The sequence below is a fragment of the Nansenia antarctica genome (assembly GCF_963989245.1).
Source record: "Nansenia antarctica genome assembly, chromosome: 1".
Taxonomy (NCBI): domain Eukaryota; kingdom Metazoa; phylum Chordata; class Actinopteri; order Argentiniformes; family Microstomatidae; genus Nansenia; species Nansenia antarctica.
In genome coordinates this window covers 93,039,139-93,063,038 of record NC_137674.1, presented here as the reverse complement: position 1 = coordinate 93,063,038, position 23,900 = coordinate 93,039,139, and positions in this window count along the sequence as shown.

Below are 23,900 nucleotides of genomic sequence, written 5' to 3'. Positions count from 1 at the left end.
CCAGCCACGCCGGCGTTAGCAGAAGACAGAGAGGACAAAGAGCTGCGTAAGACGTTGTTCTGCGGAGTCACCCAGGTCGTAGACCCTGCGACTACTCCAGGAGAGGAGTGTGAGACGCTCGAAGAGCTGCAGAAGAGGATGTTCTGCTCCAAGGCCGGTCTACCCCTAGATACTACGCTCAGCGCCGAAGATTACACCGCGGCGGAGCTCCTGGTGCTGCAGAGTGCCCAACAGGATGCCTTCTCCCGAGAGCGGGAGTGTCTCGAGAAAGGGAAGCCGATCCCCTCGGACAGTAGACTCCGCGGCTTAGCTCCAGAGCTCGACGGTGTTCTCATTCGCGTGGGTGGCAGACTGCGCCGCGCTCAAGATCTAGACCTGGACACGAAGCATCCCATCGTGCTTCCCACTAAGCATCAGGTCACCAGGTTGGTCATCAAGCACCATGATGACAAAGTGCAGCACGCGGGTGGAGAGCGTGTCTTCGCGGAGGTACGACGGAGATTCTGGATACTCCATGGACGGGAGGCGGTACGGAGATATCAAAGGTCCTGCTCGGACTGCCAGAGGTGGCGAGCCACGCCGCCGCAGCCCATGATGTCCGATCTGCCCGAGGACCGGCTGCGACTGAGACAGGCTCCGTTCCACTCTACTGGGGTCGACTGTTTCGGGCCACTCCTAGTCCGAAACCGGCGAGCCTCCGAAAAGCGGTGGGGCATCATCTACACGTGCCTGACGACGAGAGCAATGCACCTGGAAGTTCTGCACCAGCTCACAAGCGACAGCTTCCTCATGTCCTTCAAGAGGTTCACCTCCAGGCGAGGGACCCCTAAGACCCTCCGGTCGGACAGAGGCACCAACTTCGTCGGTGGTGAGGCCGAGCTGAGGGCGAGCTACGCTGCGATGACTGAGGAGGCCCGTGACCGACTCGCCTCCCAGCAAGTGAAGTTTGAGTTCAACCCCCCAAATGCTCCACACTTCGGGGGAGCCTGGGAGCGGGAGATTCGCTCAGTAAAGAACGTCCTACGTACCATTCTCGGACAGAAGGTGCCTACCGATGAGGTGCTCCAGACTGTGCTAGCAGAGATTGAGGGCATCTTGAACTCCCGGCCCCTAGGCTATACCTCCAGTGATGTAGCAGATCTGGATCCCATCACGCCTAACTTCTTGCTGATGGGGCGGCGAGACTCTGCACTGCCTCAGGTAGTCTACGACCCTGCAGAGCTCACCGGAAGAAGATGGTGGAGGCACAGCCAGGTGCTCGCGGACCAGTTCTGGAAGCAGTTCATACTGCATTACCTGCCGACCCTGCAAGTCAGGCAGAAGTGGACGAGGGAGAGAGACAACTTGTCCGAAGGTGCCGTGGTACTGGTGATCGACCAGTCCCTTCCACGCGCCGCCTGGCAGACAGGCAGAGTGACCAAGGTCCTGCCGGGTCCGGATGGAAGGGTGCGGACGGCCATCGTGGACGTTGGTGGTCGCACTTACACCCGACCTGTGGCACGCCTGATTGAGCTCCCTCAAATTAGCCAGGACACTATCACCTCCTACCTCACGCTGCTAGAGCAGCCTAGCCAGTGTGCCTTCTTAGTTAACTGAAACCGAGGGTTTCATGGGGCGGCTGTTGTGAAGGCCCACAGTTTAGAGCCAGTTTTAGTTTCCCCGAAATCAGCCCTTCTGCCCCAGTTATTTACTTTGTTATTTTCTATACTATTTCTGTACGTTTTATGAAGGTATATGTATTATTATTGTAATGTTTACGCATATGTTTGATGACGTAGTATATCCGGGGTGTGTCCGTGACCCGGATGCTACGTTCGGTGGTGCCTATATAAGAGACGGAAGTAGTCCGCGAGTCAGTGTGTGGTGAGCAGCAGAACGAGAGAGAAGCAGAACGAGAGATAGTAACGAAAAGCCGATCTTAGATGGCGGATTCAGCAGCCCGCACACCGTGCAGCAGCTGAAGACGCCAGGAAATCGATTATAGAGTGTACCACTGTAGCCTGTTTAGTTGTGTTCAACGTTGGACCAAGCGAGACGCCAGCTGGACATCATCGTCGCCTCCACGAGCGGACTGCGACTGAACACTGACTCCAGCGGAGCTTCGACGCGGACCACGCGGACTTGGGCCCTTCACCTCGTGGTGGACCACGAAGACGGCCCTTTCCCTCCGCGTTGCTACGTCACCCCCCCTTTCGTCGGCTAACTTCATCGACGCACATGCCATCCAACCAGGCCTCAACGCGCACCACAGCCCTGGACTATAAGCCTGTTCAGGCCCGAGACTGTCAGTGAGTGATTGAGTGCGTGTGTGGCCGGCTGGGAGGGAGGGTATATTTTCGGGAGATATAGACATATACTATTTGTGGAATAAATGTGTTGTTCATATGTAATACTGTGTGTTAGTTGTTTGTAGCTCCAATGCTAATGCTAATTGAATGCTAATGCTAGTTGTTTGTAGCTCCAATGCTAATGCTAGTTCCCATGCTAATGCTAACGATATTAACTGCTAGTCTAACGGTTTGCTGGCGCCCCCTGCCTGTATCCTCCTACACTGCCTATTTAGCTCCATTAGTTAGATAACCAGCCCCTTCCTAAATTATACAGTCCTTTTCAGCTACTCCCTGGTTACAAATAGACAAATGTTGTATTTTACAGGCCATCCAGACTCGTGTTGCTTCTGTGCTGGATAGCAATGATGCACTTCTGGCTGCTGTCAGTTGTCCGAAGTTCAAACTCAGATGGCTGAATGAGGGTAGGAGAGAGAAAGTGAAGGATCTTCTGACAGCCGAGTGTCGTAAAATCGCTTCTGAGGATGCCCCTGTGCCCACCACGTCACACAGCATTGTTGAAACTGACTTTTTTGCATTTGAGACGAATCAGGAGAACTACAGCTACTCGATAGAACAAGAAGTCATGGATTATTTGAGGTCAGGATACGAGGTTGAGACTGTGAAAAGGTTCTCCAACATCAGAAAGATTTTCTTGAAGTACAACACCCCAACCCCATTTGGCGCGCCTGTGGAGCGCCTTTTTAGCTTAGGAGGTTTGGTGCTCACCCCTAAAAGAAACAGATTGTCTGATAAGCGGTTTGAAAGGCTGGTGCTAATGAGATACAACCACTCCTTCACTACTTGAGTCATCTTTAGGACCTTGATAACTAGGCTATAACAAGCTGGAGTCTGATATATACATATGTGCGTAAATGTTGGGAGCCATTTAATTTAATTTAATGTTATTGTTTAAGATAAGTCATGTACCTGTATATGACAGGAATGGTTGGTTGCACTGTGAAAAAAATCATTAAGTTTAAAAGGTCAGAGAGACTGCTGCTTTATTTTTAATTTTTATACTACATATCTAAAGGCCCAGGTTTTGTTGGTTACATAAGCATTAGGTTGCATTGTGAAAATCACAAAGTTTAAAAAGTCAGAGAGACTGCCACTTTATTTTGTATTTTGTTTTTATATATATGCTACAGTATACGATATATATACAGTTTGTCAGGTTTTGTTGGTCACACTGTGAATCCTAAAGTTTAAAACGTCAGAGAGACTGATGCTTTATTTTGTATTTTATATAGGCTACAGTAGGCCCTACAGACTGCCACACTGTGAATCCTAAAGTTTAAAACATCAGAGTGTATTTTATATAGGCTACAGTACAGACTGCCACACTGTGAAAATCCTAACGTTTGAAAAGTCAGAGACTGCTGCTTTATTTTGTATTTTGTTTGCACTTATTCCGTTTGCACTTATTCAGTTTATTATTCCAATAAATTGGATTCAGTTCAAGAAAAGGAGCTGGCTAAACCATTGAGTTTTTGTACATATTTTTTGCGGGTGGAAAGGGGGAAAGTAATATGTAATATAAAAGTAAAGTAATATTATTACTCTTGATTCCAAGTAATAAGTAATATAAGGATATTACTTTCCTAAAGAGTAATATGTAATAACTAATATATTACTCTACTAAGTAATATTGCCCAACACTGGTAATAGATTACAGAAATGTTAAGTTTAAAAACATGTGTTCCTTTGTTTGTTATGAACGAGCTAGCCGCTAGTTGGCTAACGCCAAACACACTACTCTGAGCACTTTAGGTAATTATCATTGTCATGTATTAGGCTAGCTATTTTATGAACATGGTATGGTAGTATTTTATGAATATGGAGTGCCAGTAACTGTAGGCAATATTTTAATGTACTATCTTCTTTCTGTTGCAGCTTTGATGCCCCCCGCCCCACCAGACACAGCAGCTCAACAACTCACTGGCAATATTTTGTTGAATAACAAGAACAGTTGGGCATAGATACAGCATTTTGAACTGTGTCATGATTTATTATCTATTGATAGTCAATTCACAGACCTTGCATGCTTACCTGTGTATAGTCTGTTGTATGTTCTCAGTTCCAACTATACTTGAAACTTGAAACTGAACTATAAGGCTGGACATTGACTACTGAGCACTACACTATTTCCAGCAGAAGACATCAGCAAATTAATCTTAATGCCTCCATAATAATAAGCTGGCTAATTAGCTACAGTAATAACATTGCTAGGTGATAATGTTAGCAATATCTAGCTAAATACTGTAAAGTTCTCTTTGAAAAGTCTATCTGACCCAGTGACTAACACTAATGTTTGCACACTGATTGTACTTTGCACAGCTTGTCGCACTATTGTTCTGCTGTAGTGCGACTACCATCACTTATACTTATCACTTTATTACTTATTATTGTGACTATGTACCTTGTTGTACCAAAGCGAAATATTTTTATTCTTGTGTACTGTAAAATAAATTCTGATTCTGATTGAATACTTTTTTGTATCATTAAAAGACTAACAATAACAGTTACAACAACCATAAATAATAATAAGCTGGGTAATTAGCTTAGGTAATACCTTGCTAGGTAATAATGTTATAGCTGTATAACTATAGCTGTCTGACCCAGTGACCACTATTGACAGCTGATGACTGTCAATCTAGAGGGGGAGTGGTTGGGGGTGGGGTTGACCAGCTATTGTTACCGCCCATTACCTGCCGGTGTGAAGGTGTGAAAAAGTCCCAATCTTTGAAGGCCGTTTCCTCAGGATTTAGTTTTCAGGGTTAACAAGTTTCAAATACTCATGTCGTCTTACATTTTTTCCCGATGTCTATGTATGACGCATCATTTGAAAGCTTACAATCTGTAGTTTAAGCATATGTAAAAAACAGAAAAATGACTTTGCCCCCTCCTTGATCATTTTGTGTTGATTTATTTGTACATGTCCTCTCCAGATCAACTATGTCCTGGATATTACAAGGCCACATGATGAGCTCATCATCAAAGATCAACCAACTTCCCTGAACAGGGAAAACATGTTGACCCTTGGACTTCGAAAGGACATCGACTCATTTGTATGTTACAACTATCCATGTTAGTGGTGAAGGTATGTTTTGAAAAGAAATTGTCATGAATTCATTGTCTAACGCTATCTGTAAACTACATCACCAGGCAGGAAACGCTTGCCTCAGACTGATTCACCAAATGGCTACTATGAAGGTATGTTTTTTTCAAATCATTTATGCAAGAAATGTTTATACTAAGGATAGTTGATTGTTGAAGTGCCTGGATGAAAAGGTAATGTTGTGGCTTATATGCCTTGTTGTGATTTTAATAGATAGCTGGAACTCAGCCATATGCTTTACGTACCATTTTCTAGCATTGACTAATTTTAGATGCACTTGAATTCTACAGGGAAAGGAGGTTTTCATTGCTGACCTTCATGTAACCGCAATGTGGGTCCATCCCCACAACTGTGATCCCATGAGCCATTTCCCAGTAAGTCAAATGATTGAGATAAACAGCTATGTAGACAACATTGTATCCAGCATTACAATTGGCATGCCCTTCATGGGACATCAGCACATTAGCTGTGTTGGTCCTAAATACCTTATTTTATTTTTTACTTGATTTCATCAAGGTAAATTAAATGGTTTCCTAACACTAAGCCAAAAAAACACTACATGTATGAGAAAGGACTTCATCAAATTCTCATGTAATTCATAATTATGCACACCCCAGTTAAGTGTTGGATAAAAATGATAAATGCAGTACATGGTTTTGAACAGGAACATGTAGCGCTACTGTAGTGCATCAAGTGAGTCTAACCTCCCCCATTTTTCTCACAGGCTCAACAAAACACGTGTCCGTCATGGCCCTGGAGCTGCCAGTCTCCAGCGTCCAGGTACTGTAACTAATGTTATAACATACAGTGAAAGGGTTACTTCCCGCCATTACCAAATATCGCCACTATGAATAATTGATTTCAATGCATTCGGAGTGACGGCCCTTATTTGTAATAAAATGTGTGTCGCCACTCCGAAATTAAATTAGCACCGCCATGTACTACGCATCCATGTATTTGTTAGGCTATACATAATCGATCTATAAAAAATATATTAGGGTACGTCATTGATTAATTAGGCTAGTTATATCCTGCTGAGACAGTATCGGGCTACAGGTGGTAACTACCTAGTAACTACACGTAGTTGCGTGCGTGTGTGTGCGAGAGAGGAAGAAAGAGCGAGAGAGGGAGAGGGAGAGAGCGAGAGGGAGAGAGAGAGAGAGAGGGGGGGAGAGAGAGAGAGAGAGAGCCTGTGGTGGACGTCAGAGAGGTCAGTAGCACTGTTGGTGACCTCACAGCTATGGTATACTATAGCATACTTTCTCTGGTGTATCGTTGTGGGGACTCCATTATCCCCCACATATTTGTTCTACACACTGACATTTGAAGGGTTATAGTTTGAGTAAACTGTTAGCTCCTTGACATGTGAGGTGGAGTAGGAGTTTGTGGGGATGACTGTGGGTGTTTTGACTTGTGTGTTCCAGAAGTTTAGGGTTGGAGAAGAAGTGCTAGCTCGATGGACGGACCGCCGCGACTACCCGGCCAAAATCCAATCAGTCAACGAGGAAGGTTGGAATCACACACATTTTCATCAAGACAAAAACCATACATTTGTGATAAATATACATGTCCATGTTTCTGAAGCCCTCTTCTGTGCTTTGACAGCAGGGACATACACAGTCCAGTTCTATGATGGGGTGGTCCGATGTGTGAAGAGGATCCATATCAAGTCCATGCCAGAAGGCGCTAAAGGCCAGGTCAGAGTTACATTGCAGGCTTAACACACACGCCACCACATCTGTAACTAACCACATGCGGATTGTGCTTGGATCCCTTAATGTTTTTCCCCCTTCATGAGCCTCCTCATGCCCCATCTGTATTTGCCCCCTGTCTTGAGCCAGGCAGCCTCATGTCTGTATTTCCCCCAGTATGAACCAGTCAGCCTCCTCATGTCTTTACTACACTCAGTCTGGGCAAGTGTCGTGTCTAAACTCTGGTCTCCTTGGTTCCATTGACAAGCAGCTGGGTGTTCCTTCTCAGCCACATGCCAGCAAACCAATGAGAAAGGAGATGCAGATGAAAAACAAGCAGGAAATGAAACAAGGCATCATGCCAGCTTTGGTAGATGAGATCCAGAAGCCTTTGCCAGCTATTCAGCTCTCCAAAAACACCAAAAACACCAAGGATCTGCTCCCACACAAGACCAAGAAGTCCAGGTAGGTCACTCACACCTCACCCCACTAATAACCCAAGACTCAGGCCAATACCAAGGGCCATTTAAAGAGGATGGGAAACGTTTGTATTACTTCCCCTCTACGTTTCAGATTCTAAAAGCAACCTCAAACATTTCAGGGCTGACTGGTTGTGTTAGAATTGTTGTATTAGTCTGTGTTCATTTGAAAATGTTTGGTTGTAGTCCAGCTCCACTACTTCCTGAAAGGAAGTGGGCATCTTTATGTCCTGTTCTATGCTATTGGATTAAGTGATTAATCAGGTGTGCACTGGTCTGGGTGTGTCCTTCAGGAAGGAGTGGAGCTGGAGCACAGCAGCACTCCAGCCTATTACAAGAGTCTAGATATCGCATGATAAGTGGGATTTAGTGGATTTGATTGTGCGGGGCTTTTAACATGGCTTATTGCTCCTCTAATGGGAAGATGACTGACTTATTGTGTCCTGGCTCTGCAGGAAGAAGAATGGGGTGAACAGTTGTATGCTAGCCTCCCAGATTATGAAGAGTAAACCCATGGCCCCGGAGAAAAGCCTCTTAGCAGAGAAACCAGAGGTTTCAGCCGCCAGGTACCTATCTGACAGTGGGTTTGTAATTAGCCATACCCAGTTTCAGCCTAACCCAGCCCAGCTGGGCTTACCCCAGCCGAGTTCAGCCCTGCTCAGTCCAGCCCAATTTAGCCAGTCCAGCCCATCCAATCTAGCCCAGCTCAGTTCAGCCTAAGCCAGCCAAGCCCAGTTCAGTTCAGTCCAGCCTAACCCAGCCCAGACTAACCCAGTCCAGCCTAACCTAAATTATCTCTCGTGAAACCCTGTGGGGACTGCATACCCATCCCCCACTCAAAATGTTTTTCATAGCATTGTCACACTTTCAGTGTTGTAGCCTTGTGAGGACTATCAATCAATCAATCAAAGCTTTATTTGTATAGCGCATTTCATACACAGAGGTAACACAATGCGCTTTACAGAGAGACAAGGGGGGTGGGCATAGGTCCCACCCCAACATAATCCCAACTACATACGATAGCACTGACACATACTTTCTCTGGTGTAGCTTCATGGAGACCCCATAAACATCCATGGTGGACATTCGACCGTCATGGCCCTAGAGAACAGTGGCTTAGCAGAGAAAGAAGAGGTTTCAGCTGCCAGCTACCAGGTAACTATCTTGACAGTATTTGTGATTAACTATACCCATTCCAGTCCATTCTAGCCTAACCCAGTTCAGACCAGCCTAACCCAGCGCAGCTTAGTCCAGTCTATCCCAACCTGACCTAGTCCAGCCCAGCCTAACCCAGCCTAGCCCCAACGATCTCTAGTGAAACCATGTGGGGACTCCATACCCATCCCCCACTCAAAGGTTTTTCATAGCATTCCCACTTTCAGTGTTGTAGCCTTGTGGGGACTGCATACACGATAGCACTGACACATACTTTCTCTGGTGTAGCTTCATGGAGACCCCATAAACATCCATGGTGGACATTCGACCGTCATGGCCCTGGAGAAATGTGTCTTAGCAGAGAAAGAAGAGGTTTCAGCTGCCAGCTACCAGGTAACTATCTTGACAGTATTTGTAATTAACTATACCCATTCCAGTCCATTTTAGCCTAACCCAGTTCAGACCAGCCTAACCCAGCGCAGCTTAGTCCTGCCCACTTCAGTCCAGCCCAGTCCAGTCTATCCCAGCCTGACATAGTCCAGCCCAGCCCATTTCAGTCCTGCCTTACCCAGCCCAGCCTAACCCAAACTATCTCTGGTGAAACCATGTGGGGACTGCATACCCATCCCCCACTCAAAACATTTTTCATAGCATTCTCACTTTCAGTGTTATAGCCTTGTGGGGACTGCATACACGATAGCACTGACACATTTCTCTGGTGTAACGTTGTGGGGACTCCATTATTCCCCACGCAAAGTTCCTATGGTGCACACTTTTTCTGGTTGTGTTGCTATCTAAGTCATTTTAGGGTGGTGAGGAGGACTCATGGCCCTGGAGAACAGCATCTGAGCAGACGTATAGAGGTTTCACCACTCATCAATTATGAATAATAACTGATTCTACTTTAATTTTTTTATTTAACCTTTATTTATACAGGTAAGAAACACATTGAGCCCCAAGGGCTCATTTTCAAGTGTGACCTGTTAAAACTTCAAATACTTCATTTTTAGGTTGTGTGGAGACGAATGTCGCTTCATGGACACGACAGAGGAGGTCAAATTCCAAGGCGCAATGCTATGACAAAGTAGTATGTTCCCATTAGATGCATGCTGCAAGCAAATTACATACTTAATTTCTCCGGGCGAATGTAGTAGGTTAGTAATAGACTAATTCACCAATATCCAGCATCCCTAGTGGTACAGTGGTACATTCTGCTATTAACTGGAGAGTTGCTGGTTTGAGGGCTGCGAATGCCACTGATCATTTGAACTGGTGACTGTAGGGGAGCCAGTTCACTTCTCTAGTCACTGCCGTTATCCCAAAATTGGACCCCATAGCCCACTAATAGTTACTAATGGCACTCACACTTTCTCTGGTGTAGCCGTGTGGGAACCTCATACCCATCCCCAACTCAAACTTCCTGATGGCACTGACACACTTTTTTGGTGTATTAAATATGGTGACTACTACTTACTAATTCTAAATAACTGATTCTATTTCATATTTTAGTGTGGTGGAGACTCTACTGTCATGACCCTAGATAACAGTGTCTTGCAAGAGGAAGAGGGGGCTCAGGAGCCTTTGCCAGCTATTCAGCTCTCCAAAAACAACAAGGATCTGCTCCCACACAAGACCAATAAGTCAGGATAGGTCACTCACACCCCACGAATAACACCCCAAGTCACATTACTTGACACTACAGAAACAAACAAAATTGGGGATGATGACTTTAAACAAGGTGCCTTTTGAAAAATGCATCAGCAAATATCTCCACCCCTGCCTTCATTCTATTGAACAAAACCCAAAGTGGTTGTTGCTACATTAGATCATCCGGAGAGAGGTTTCACCTAGAAATTTAAACCGTAACTCATGTGTTTTCAGATTCTAAAGGCCTGAAACATTAGGGCTGACCTGAACTTGATCCCAACCTCCCCCTAGATTATGTAATCTAGAAAAACTATGGGGGAGTTTCAGCCCCATAGTTTTTTTTGTGTGTTACAGACCATGTCATAGATCCATCACTCTCTGGTTGTAGAGAATTACAAGAATCACAATGAAAAATACTTCTGATAGTACTTGTGTCAACATGGCTTATTGCTCCTTTAATGGGAAGATGACTGACAGTATTGTGTCCTGGCTCTGCAGTAAGAAGAAAGGGGTGAAGAACAGTTCTATGCTCGCCTCCCAGAGGGCGAAGGTGTGTAAACCCATGTCTGTCCAGGAGATGGAACAGCTCATGGAAGACCTTCTCAATGTCCCCTGCGAAAAGCTGAGCCAAGTGATAAAAATTGTCCAGTTCGAGGAACACTCAATGGAGTACTCCAAACCCGAGGAGTTTGATTTGGTGATTGAAGACCTCAAGCCCTCCACACAGCGGAAGCTGCAGAGATACATCTCCTTCCTCCACAAAAAGAAGATCTCTGGTGAGTGAACCGGTCAGCATGAGTACTGTCCTCGGTTCCTGGTTTGTTTTTATTTTGCCCTTGGTGTGTCTATGTATGTGTTTATATGTTTATTTTGTCCTTATTTAGTAACAAAAATTGATAATTGAGACAACCATTTATTGTTTTTTTTATCCCGTACAGTTGCAGAGCTACAGCAGCACCACCCGTCTCCTGCTGCCTCCACAGCTGCACCGGGCACTGCTCTGGAGTCCTCGCAGATCTGTGAGAACAGCTCCAACTCGATGCCGCAAGATGGATCAGATGACCATTTGGACAATTGTGATGACAATTGTGATGACAATTGTGATGACAACTGTGATGACATGGATAACGAGAAGGTTCTTGGTGAACCATCATGGACGCCATCTACAGTCAAGCTGTCCACCAGCCTCCAAACTCCATGGACGCCAGCTACAGTCAAGCCGTCCACCAGCATCCAACCTGATGGATCAGACAGTTGTGATGACATGGATAATGATTTGGACTTGTCCGATGCTGACACTTTTAATGACAAAACATATGTTCCATCTCATGATGAAAGTTCAGATGACAGTGATTGGGAAAAGGACAGAGGACAGCCACCACGTCAAATTGTCAGTGCAAAAAGCACCCCTGTGTGCAAAAAGCACCCCCGTGTGCCAAAAGCACACCTGTGTGCAAAAAGCACCCCCGTGTGCAAAAAGCACCCCTGTGTCCATTCCCGCTGTGAGCAAAAAAGCAGATGGCTCTCGATGTTACAACAAAAAGCAATTCTGTCTGTTTTGTAAGTCGGCTGTCGTAAAAATTGCAAGGCACTTGGAGTGTGCTCACAGCAAGGAGCCTGAGGTTGCAAAGGCGTTCGCTTTTACAAAGGCTTCAAATCAAAGGCGGTTGCATTTAGAACAACTACGGAACAGAGGTAACTATGCACACAATGCAGAAGTTTTGGAAACAGGCATAGGGACTCTAGTCGCATGTAAGCAGCCAAAAGAAGACACCAGAGGGCAGAATTATATGCACTGTGTCCACTGCAAAGGCTTATTTACGAAAAGAGCACTGTGGAGACACAAATGCAACTTCAAGCCAAACAGTGACAAAAAAGGAAGAAACAGAGTTCAAGCCCTCTGTGGCTTTGCCGAACCCTCCCCCCATGGGGTGTCCGAGGATGTCTGGAAGCTTGTAACCAAAATGAACCAGGACGACATTGCAGACACAGTCAAAGGAGACTGGTGCATTATGGAGTTCGCAAAGTACCTCTACAACAAGCACGGATCTGAACCTGGAAAACATGAATACATGCGCCAGAAGTTAAGGGAGCTGGGTCGACTTGTTCTGTATGGTAGTGAGGTCACACCACTGACGACCATAAAAGAATATGTCATGCCAGGAAACTTCTACCTCACAGTCAAGGCAGTGAAACACACTTCACAAACCAAGACAAGGAAAGGAAAATCTCTCTCACTTCCACTGAAACTTGGCAATAGCCTGAACAGAATGTCTATGCTCCTGGAGTGTGATGCGCTCATCAAACAGGACAAAAAGGCAGCGGAAGAGGCATGCAGCTTTCGAAGGATCTACGACGCAAAATGGAATGAGTGTGTGTCCAGAGAATGTTTGCAGACCCTGAGTGAGGCAAAGTGGAATGCTCCTCTTCTCCTGCCCTTAACGGAGGATGTCAAAAAGTTGCATGATTACCTGGAAATGAAGCAGCAGCAGTACACCGAGGACCTGAAGTCTGAGGTGTCAACTGAGAACTGGAAGAAGCTGGCCAAGGTGACTCAAGTAGGAATTATCCTTTTCAACAGGCGCAGACAAGGGGAGGTGTCCAAAATGCCTCTCTCGGCATTCTTATCAAGAGATGAATCGTCAACTCACGAGGATATCAACAATGCTCTCTCTGAGCTGGAGGTAAAGCTCTGCAGTCACTTCTCCAGAGTAGAACTGAGAGGAAAGTGCGGCAGGAAGGTGCCCATCCTCTTAAGTCCGTCAATGGTGGCATCACTTGTCCTGCTCTGTGAAACCAGAAATCAATGTGACGTCCTCAAAGATAACGAGTATCTGTTTGCCATACCGAAAGCCATGTGGTACCATCGAGGGGCTGACCTTCTCAGAGATTTTTCCAAACAGTGTGATCTCAAGCATCCTGAGGCAATGACGTCTACCAGACTGAGAAAGCAGTTGGCAACCTTATCCACAGTACTGAACCTTAAGAAAAAAAAGAAAAAAAACTCCCATCACCACCCTCTATTTAGCAACACTATTGCCGCTATGCGAAGGCAACAGCACCTCATCTCAACAAAAGTGGATTTGTTGTTTGTTATGGTTAGGGTTTATTTGGTTTATTGTATTATTTCCAGTATTTTGGTTGTATCGTAACATACTCCATTATCAAGCAAAATATAAGGCTAGTCATGATGTATGCTGTTTGAAAAGTATGTTTGTATAGATGTGTGCCTTGTCCTATCTTTGGAAAATGCTCTGAAAAGCAAAATGGAGGAGCACAAGGGTGGGTTAGTTAACAAAGAATAGTATTGATGGTAGAATATTGCCAAAGTTGTATTAGAGTGGTCTGGGTGGTCATTGTTATACAAAGCCCCAGACTGTCTACTAACTCCTAGACTGTGCACTATATGCCCCAGACTGTACTATGTCAAATATGTAGAGTAGACATCAACACTCAGAAATACATCTGAAAGTGGGTTAAGGTGTTCCCCAGAAATATAGTAATATCTGAAAGTGTGTTGATTCCCCAGAAAGATGGTAACATTTTGAAAGTGTCTTAAGGTGTTCCCCGGAAAGGTGGTAACATCTGAAAGGCCGAATCCCAAATGGAGCCCTTATCCAAGCCCTGAACCCTTGAAGACTTGGAGTAAATGTTTTACCTCTCGAGAGCGCACTCCGGGTGCTCTGGTGAGAGCTGCTCTCACCAGAGCAACCCGAGTGCGCTCCCGGGAGATTAAACAAACGCACCCAAAGTCTTCAAGGGTTCAGGGCTTGGATAAGGGCTCCATTTGGGATTCAACCAAAGTGTGTTAAGGTGTTCCCCAGAAAGATGGTAACATCTGAAAGTGTGTTAAGGTGTTCCCCAGAAAGATGGTAACATCTGAAAGTGTGTTAAGGTGTTCCCCAGAAAGATGGTAACATCTGAAAGTGTGTTAAGGTGTTCCCCAGAAAGATGGTAACATCTGAAAGTGTGTTAAGGTGTTCCCCAGAAAGATGGTAACATCTGAAAGTGTGTTATGGTGTCCCCAGGAAGATGGTAACATCTGAAAGTGTGTTATGGTGTCCCCGGAAAGATGGTAACATCTGAAAGTGTGTTATGGTGTCCCCGGAAAGATAGTAATATCTGAAAGTGTGTTATGGTGTCCCCAGAAAGATAGCAACCTGAGACTCCCCACATGGGTGGAAGAAGTCATGTCTTGAAAAAAGTATTGAATATTGCTAATTTGAAGTGAGATTCTGGTTCCTGAATTTTTTCTGATCATGCCTGATTTTTCTCAGTGCTGTACGGTGTCTAGAAAGGGGTGTCCCCACACGGGAGGTCCTAGTCATATTGTCCCACAATGTAGCATAAACAAGTATGTGTGTGTGTGTGTCCAGTGTCAGAACGAGTCGGCGGCTCCAGACTGCAGGCTGGGGCTGAAGGAGGGCCGGCCCTTCTCTGGGGTCACCGCCTGCATGGACTTCTGTGCCACATTCTGTGCCACATTCAGGTATGTTGTATGTATGTTGCATCCATGGGTATGGTTTAGTCTTGTGTGTTATAATGATATGAAAGGTATGATAACTAATAATTATTTGATGTTATGACAAAGGCTCACCCCTGTGTGCTGGAGATGGGGCGAGAGCTGTTTTGTGCTGGAGCCTACCATTAAATAACCACCATTTTGTTTGCACATTCAGATAAATAAACAGCTTGAAAGTGAACCTGTGTGCCTGCCTGGTCTGTCCGGATTGTGAGGGGTTACACCAGCAAGGCAATAATAAAGGTGAGATGTGACCGTTGACCGTGTGCGGACAACCGCAAGGTGGGGGAGATCCCCAGCAAGGCAATAATAAAGGTGAGATGTGACCGTTGACCGTGTGGGAGGCCAAGATGAAGGTGCACGTGGACAACCGCAAGGTGGGGGATAGGCAATAATAAAGGTGAGATGTGACCGTTGACCTTGTGGGAGGCCAAGATGAAGGTGCACGCGGACAACCGCAAGGTGGGGGAGATCCCCGAGGACGAGCAGCTCAACCGGACAGAGAGCGACGCCGAGAGCCAGAGGGGGGACCCGTGCGACGGGGAGTACTGGTCGGACAGCGAACACAACCGGACGGAGAGCGACGCCGAGAGCCAGAGGGGGGACCCGTGCGACGGGGAGTACTGGTCGGACAGCGAACACAACTTCCTGGACCCCAACATCGGCGGCGTGGCGGTGGCCCCGGCCCACGGCTCCATCCTGATTGAGTGCGCCCGGCGCGAGCTGCATGCCACCACGCCTCTGAAGAGGCCCGACCGCTCCCACCCCACGCGCATCTCCCTGGTCTTCTACTTGCACAAGAACCTGAACCTGAACCAGCCCGTCCACGGCCTGGCCATGTGGGAGGCCAAGATGAATGTGCACGCTTTGTATTTTATGGATGGATAAAGTTGTGAGTTAGCGTGAGCTAAGATGGCGGCAATGTAGCGTGTTCTGAATGTATTGTTTTGCTGACATGCAGGGGCGAGAGTTGTTTTGTGCTGGAGCCTACCATTAAAAAACCACCATTTTGTTTGCACATTCAGTTATGTTGTATGTATGTTGTATCCATGGGTATGGTTTAGTCTTGTGTGTTATAATGATATGAATGTTATGACAAAGGCTCACCCCTTTCGTCTTTGTGTGCTGGAGATGGGGCGAGAGCTGTTTTGTGCTGGAACCTACCATTAAATAACCACCATTTTGTTTGCACATTCAGATAAATAAACAGCTTGAAAGTGAACCTGTGTGCCTGCCTGGTCTGTCCGGATTGTGAGGGGTTACACCAGCAAGGCAATAATAAAGGTGAGATGTGACCGTTGACCGTGTGCGGACAACCGCAAGGTGGGGGAGATCCCCAGCAAGGCAATAATAAAGGTGAGATGTGACCGTTGACCGTGTGGGAGGCCAAGATGAAGGTGCACGTGGACAACCGCAAGGTGGGGGAGATCCCCGAGGACGAGCAGCTCAACCGGACAGAGAGCGACGCCGAGAGCCAGAGGGGGGACCCGTGCGACGGGGAGTACTGGTCGGACAGCGAACACAACCGGACGGAGAGCGACGCCGAGAGCCAGAGGGGGGACCCGTGCGACGGGGAGTACTGGTCGGACAGCGAACACAACCGGACGGAGAGCGACGCCGAGAGCCAGAGGGGGGACCCGTGCGACGGGGAGTACTGGTCGGACAGCGAACACAACTTCCTGGACCCCAACATCGGCGGCGTGGCGGTGGCCCCGGCCCACGGCTCCATCCTGATCGAGTGCGCCCGGCGCGAGCTGCATGCCACCACGCCGCTGAAGAGGCCCGACCGCTCCCACCCCACGCGCATCTCCCTGGTCTTCTACCAGCACAAGGACCTGAACAAGCCCGAACCTGAAGAAGCCAGACCAAGGCCAGGCCACAGAACACAACTTCCTGGACCCCAACATCGGCGGCGTGGCGGTGGCCCCGGCCCACGGCTCCATCAGGAGGCCGCTCTACTGGGCCTCTCCCAGGAGGAGATCAAGGCCTACGGCAAGAAGCGCAAGTACGGGGCGGCGGCAGGGGCTAGTCCGGGACCAGGCCAGACCAAGGACAAGAGAGAGGGGCCCGTGACCCGGAGAAGAAAACCGCGGTCGTCAAAACACACAACTTCCTGGACCCCAACATCGGTGGCGTGGCGGTGGCAGAAGGAGGCCGCTCTACTGCGCCAAGAAGGCCGCCTCGGAGAAGAAAACCGCGGTCGTCAAAACACACAACTTCCTGGACCCCAACATCGGTGGCGTGGCGGTGGCCCCGGACACCAAGGACAAGAGAGAGGGGCCCGTGACCCGGAGAAGAAAACCGCGGTCGTCAAAACACACAACTTCCTGGACCCCAACATCGGTGGCGTGGCGGTGGCAGCAGGAGGCCGCTCTACTGCGCCAAGAAGGCCGCCTCGGAGAAGAAAACCGCGGTCGTCAAAACACACAACTTCCTGGACCCCAACATCGGTGGCGTGGCGGTGGCCCCGGACACCAAGGACAAGAGAGAGGAGCCCGTGACCCGGAGAAGAAAACCGCGGTCGTCAAAACACACAACTTCCTGGACCCCAACATCGGTGGCGTGACGGTGGCAGCAGGAGGCCGCTCTACTGGGCCAAGAAGGCCGCCTCGGAGAAGAAAACCGCGGTCGTCAAAACACACAACTTCCTGGACCCCAACATCGGTGGCGTGGCGGTGGCCCCGGCCCACGGCTCCATCCTGATTGAGTGCGCCCGGCGCGAGCTGCATGCCACCACGCCTCTTAAGAGGCCCGACCGCTCCCACCCCACGCGCATCTCCCTGGTCTTCTACTTGCACAAGAACCTGAACCAGCCCGTCCACGGCCTGGCCATGTGGGAGGCCAAGATGAATGTGCACGCTTTGTATTTTATGGATGGATAAAGTTGTGAGCTAACTAGCTAACAGCTAGTTAGCGTGAGCTAAGATGGCGGCAATGTAGCGTGTTCTGAATGTATTGTTTTGCTGACATGCAGGGGCGAGAGCTGTTTTGTGCTGGAGCCTACCATTAAATAACCACCATTTTGTTTGCACATTCAGGTATGTTGTATGTATGTTGTATCCATGGGTATGGTTTAGTCTTGTGTGTTATAATGATATGAATGGTATGATAACTAATAATTATTTGATGTTATGACAAAGGCTCACCCCTTTCGTCTTTGTGTGCTGGAGATGGGGCGAGAGCTGTTTTGTGCTGGAGCCTACCATTAAATAACCACCATTTTGTTTGCACATTCAGATAAATAAACAGCTTGAAAGTGAACCTGTGTGCCTGCCTGGTCTGTCCGGATTGTGAGGGGTTACACCAGCAAGGCAATAACAGGGGTGCAAACTGGTGATGGCCCAAAAAGGTGACACATTTTTTTTACGGCTAACCTTAGTGGGGGGATAGCGCTAGCACTAATGGTGTTAAATAGATACCGCTAGCACTAATGGTGGTCTAACAATGATGCATGTGTAAGTAGCGGCAGCCCTGACCTTAACACCTGCAGAATTACTTTGAAAACTGTTTACCGTGACTGAGTTCTCGTAGGCTGAACACCCATCTCTGCAATCCAAGTTACATAACAGATATGCCTCAAACAAACATTGTTTGCAAGACCATTTTTTAAGGGTTATTATGCTAAAGTTGAGAGAAACTAACATTCACATTAACTAAATGGAAAGTCAAGAAGGCTCAGGTAGAATTCTCTTTTCAAGACCCTAAACTTTCTCAAAGACAATTTGAATCTAACACACAAGGTATGACCTGGCAGGGGTATACGTGCCTGCATTTGCAAGGGTTTATTTGCAGTAGTAATGGGGAATGAGGTTATGATGATGTACAATGAAGCTGAATCATAAAAGTTGATGCAACCAGTGTAAAATTATAAATTACTACCGTTGAGCATACTGTATATTTCACATGTCTCTTGATATAGCTTCTTTTATCAGGGGTGCAAACAGGTGATGGCCCAAAAAGGTGACCCTTTTTTTTTTTGCGGCTAACCTTAGGGGGGGATACCGCTAGGACAAATGGTGTTAAATAGATATCGCTAGCACTAACGGTGGTCTAACGGCAGTTAGTAGCGGCAGCCCAGACCTTAACACCTGCAGAATTACTTCGAAAACAGTTTACTGTGACTGTGTTCTCTATGCTGTCAGGAACTGTACCTAGCTCCCTGAAGCTAAAAGTTATTTCAACAGCAACAGAGTTCAGCAGACAGGGAGATTAGTTAGCTCACGCATCATGTGACTTGGATGAGACTTAGACCCCCCCCCCCAAAAAAATTTTTTTTTGCAGATCTACACAATTCACATGGATGGCATATTTTGAGATAAAAACGGCTAATTTAGCAGAAAGGTGACAAGTTTGCACCCCTGCAATAATAAAGGTGAGATGTGACCGTTGACCGTGTGCGGACAACCGCAAGGTGGGGGAGATCCCCAGCAAGGCAATAATAAAGGTGAGATGTGACCGTTGACCGTGTGGGAGGCCAAGATGAAGGTGCACGTGGACAACCGCAAGGTGGGGGATAGGCAATAATAAAGGTGAGATGTGACCGTTGACCTTGTGGGAGGCCAAGATGAAGGTGCACGCGGACAACCGCAAGGTGGGGGAGATCCCCGAGGACGAGCAGCTCAACCGGACAGAGAGCGACGCCGAGAGCCAGAGGGGGGACCCGTGCGACGGGGAGTACTGGTCGGACAGCGAACACAACCGGACGGAGAGCGACGCCGAGAGCCAGAGGGGGGACCCGTGCGACGGGGAGTACTGGTCGGACAGCGAACACAAGGCAACTTCCTGGACCCCAACATCGGCGGCGTGGCGGTGGCCCCGGCCCACGGCTCCATCCTGATCGAGTGCGCCCGGCGCGAGCTGCATGCCACCACGCCGCTGAAGAGGCCCGACCGCTCCCACCCCACGCGCATCTCCCTGGGGCTAGAGAGAGAGAGAGAAAGAGACAGAGAGCCACCGCCTCTCTCCCAGGTGTGCACCCTGACAAAACAAGACAACGGGGAGTACTGGTCGGACAGCAAACACAACTTCCTGGACCCCAACATCGGCGGCGTGGCGGTGGCCCCGGCCCACGGCTCCATCCTGATCGAGTGCGCCCGGCGCGAGTTGCATGCCACCACGCCGCTGAAGAGGCCCGACCGCTCCCACCCCACGCGCATCTCCCTGGTCTTCTACCAGCACAAGAACCTGAACCTGAACCAGCCCGTCCACGGCCTGGCCATGTGGGAGGCCAAGATGAATGTGCACGCGGAGCGGGCGCGGCAGAGGCAGCTCTACTGGGCCTCTCCCAGGAGAAGATCAAGGCCAACGGCAAGAAGCGCAAGTCCGGGGCGACGGCAGGGGCTAGTCCGGGACCAGGCCAGACCAAGGACCAGAGAGAGGGGCCCGTGACGCGGCACACCCCCTCTCCCCTTCCCCCCCCCCCACCACCGCCTCTCTCCCAGGTGTGCACCCTGACAAAAGAAGACAACGGGGAGTACTGGTCGGACAGCGAACACAACTTGCTGGACCCCAACATCGGCGGCGTGGCGGTGGCCCCGGCCCACGGCTCCATCCTGATCGAGTGCGCCCGGCGCGAGCTGCATGCCACCACGCCGCTGAAGAGGCCCGACCGCTCCCACCCCACGCGCATCTCCCTGGTCTTCTACCAGCACAAGAACACGTGTTCAGACACGTGTTGCCTTGATCAGTCACGTGTTGCCTTGATCAGACACGTGTTGCCTTGATCAGACAGCTGGGAAATAATTTCGTAGGAACACGCAGTTGGATTTTAGAGGCGTCTGACATCTGACACCAGACTAGTCCTCCATCTCGCTGTATGGAAGTTATACAGTTACAGCAGCTTGTCAATTCTTCCGGATTATCATGTTTACCTCCGAAAGTTTGACTGACTTCTCCTCGCAGACCACGTAGGTTGTTAATATATCATTAATTGCTAATAGATGAACAGTAGTAGGCCTGGGCCTAGGCCTCTATACAGACCTTGGCCTCCGTCCACGGCCTGGCCATGTGGGAGGCCAAGATGAATGTGCACGCGGAGCGGGCGCGGCAGAGGCAGCAGGAGGCCGCTCTACTGGGCCTCTCCCAGGAGGAGATCAAGGCCTACGACAAGAAGCGCAAGTACGGGGCGGCGGCAGGGGCTAGTCCGGGACCAGGCCAGACCAAGGACAAGAGAGAGGGGCCCGTGACGCGGCATGCCCCCTCTCCCCTCCCCCCCCCCACCACCGCCTCTCTCCCAGGTGTGCACCCTGACGAAAGAGGACAACCGCAAGGTGGGGGAGATCCCAGAGGACGAGCAGCTCCATGTGCTGCCCCTCTACAAGGTCTCGCTCACCGACGAGCACGGCAGCGAGGAGGGCCAGCGGCAGAAGATTAAGTCCGGCGCCATCCAGGTGCTGGACAACTTCCGCCGCGCCGTCCGCAAGCTCCCAGAGCCGGCCAAGTCCTGCCGACAGCGCCGCCTGGAGGCCAAGAAGGCCGCCTCGGAGAAGAAGAAAGGCAAGCCATGAACGGTGGCAGAACCCAAATCAGAAGTGCTTGTGTGTGAGACGTAGAGTGAGGTGACACAGCCCAGGGTCAGGTGAGAGGCTACTGTACTCGTACCCGTTTTTTTAAATGTGCTTGTTGATTGTTATCAATGATAGTGATGATAACAGTAGAAACGGATATACCGTCGTGAAAACCATGACAACTTAACACTTAGTAGTACCAACCAAAACATTTGCATTGCGGAGCATTTATGGAAGACGGCAGATGATAACCAGGTAGTTAGTTTGTAATTATTGTCTTTTGTTAATTGTCATAGATGGTCACGGACATGATCAACAGGACTGACTCCTTTGTCTCACTTCTCATGATACTGTTCAAATTGTACTCTCACTGTAAGACCCTCTCGATAACAGCAATGCATGAGCCACATTCCACTCAGTTATATTGATTCAGTAATATTTAGGATCTATATAATAATGGGTGCTGATATACAGTATACTGTATATGGATTTTTTAATTTTGTAAATTTCTATACAAGTCTGAAGTGAATGATGGCAGTTGGTGCCCTCTCCCATGAAGGCGCTTGGGGGGAGGCTGGTGCTATGGTGCTATCCCCCCAGGTTCACTGTGGAATTGTGGGTAAAAAGTATTATCGATAGCAATATGTTTCTGAGCTCTTTGAATGTCAAGAGAACTATTCTTCGGTCACGGACATGATCAAAATTGTCAGGCCTCGCACACAATGATATTTGAGTGATCGTAAATTGCTCAACAGTCTAGAACGTTCTTAGAGCGCAGCATCACGGGAGTGACGCAGCTAAAAGCCTGAGCGCCAAAATGTCTTAAAAAAACCTTTTTAAACCTAAATTATATTTACACAGATAATGTCATATAGACAATGCCATACTAATACTTTTGTCTCTTTGTAAGACTACACTTTTGATTGTAAAACCACAAATGGAGGACACCGAATACGCTGATCACGCGTATACGCTGATACGCTCATCAATGGAAGCTCTCCTCATCGCACCCCGGACAACCAAGTCAAAGGTCAAAACCGTTACATAAAAAATGGCACCCCAGGTAGGACTCAATACCACAAACCTGGATTAGGAAAAAAAATAAAATAATGTAATAATAGCACTGTGAAAGCATAACTAGGAGTAAAATGGCTCAACCAGAGGATCGGTTCAGTCTATTTGATCCATTCAGAGGAAAATGCACCTTTACCTGGAGATGACCTTGCAAATAATGCCACCTCTCACACTCTTGTGGACATGGACTTAACAGAGTATAGGAGCTTTGTGACGGGGCCCCCTGGAGGCATACAGGAACCACAACAGCCAATACTGGATGGTCTATTTAACCAGTGTGTGTTTGTTCCCCCGGGAGAGTGAAGGAGACGGGGAAAACCTGCTGAGGTGTTGGAGAGAGACTGAGTGAACCAGAGAGCTGTACTTGTTCTTTATTCTTTATTATTTAGAAAAGACTCGCAGATGCCGTGCTGTACGCCAATAAAAACATATTTACAGCCGTTCCTCTGTACCTAGGTCAAGACTGACAGATGCCGTGCTGTACGCCAATAAAAAGCCGTTCCTCTGTACCTAGGTCAAGACTGACAGATGCCGTGCTGTACGCCAATAAAAACATATTTACAGCCGTTCCTCTGTACCTAGGTCAACTGAGTTGATTCATTGAAGAAGTCCAATGCCAGTTGAGCATCATTGAACTTATAGTAACATGACATCAATTCTACTTCTGAGTAAAACCTGCCAAGAAAGATTGCTCATTAAAATGTTTGAGATTTCTTCTCAAGACCACATGAGATTTGTTATTTTCTAAGCGAATGCTTCTGACACACTTCTCATAGCCAGACCTATCTCTCCACACTTCTCATAGCCAGACCTATCTCTCCACACTTCGCTTCGCGCTGTACCAGCGCTGGAGAAAATATACTTTTTGCGCAAGTGGGCGCGCACGAGACACAAGAGTTTTTGCAGGGTGAGATGTCTGCAGATGAAAGTAAGCAAGTTGAAACGTTAGCAAATATACTTGCTGAGTGTTCTGACAGAGAAAGGTTGATATTATTGTGACTAGTGTCTGATTATAGTTCCATGGTGTGAATAGTGTCAAAGAACTAGCTCAGAGGTGATGAGATGAGCTAGTCTGCTGCACACATGCCAGCTAAAGAGCTAACTGGAGGGACTTTATTATTTTACTTAAAGTAGATATACAATCTTTCTTATTCTGCTAGAATTGGGCTTTATGGTAATACCATAATGGTATATTTACAGTACATGGACAGTGGATTGAAGCATTGGAACAAACCCTCACTCATTGAAAATGTCTGTTTTCTATAGATGGATATACAATTTATTTTTCAGCAACCCAATATTCAATTCGAATTATGTTATGAATTGATATGGATCAATTTATACCTCTTATTAAATTATACATACTCTGGTTGTTATG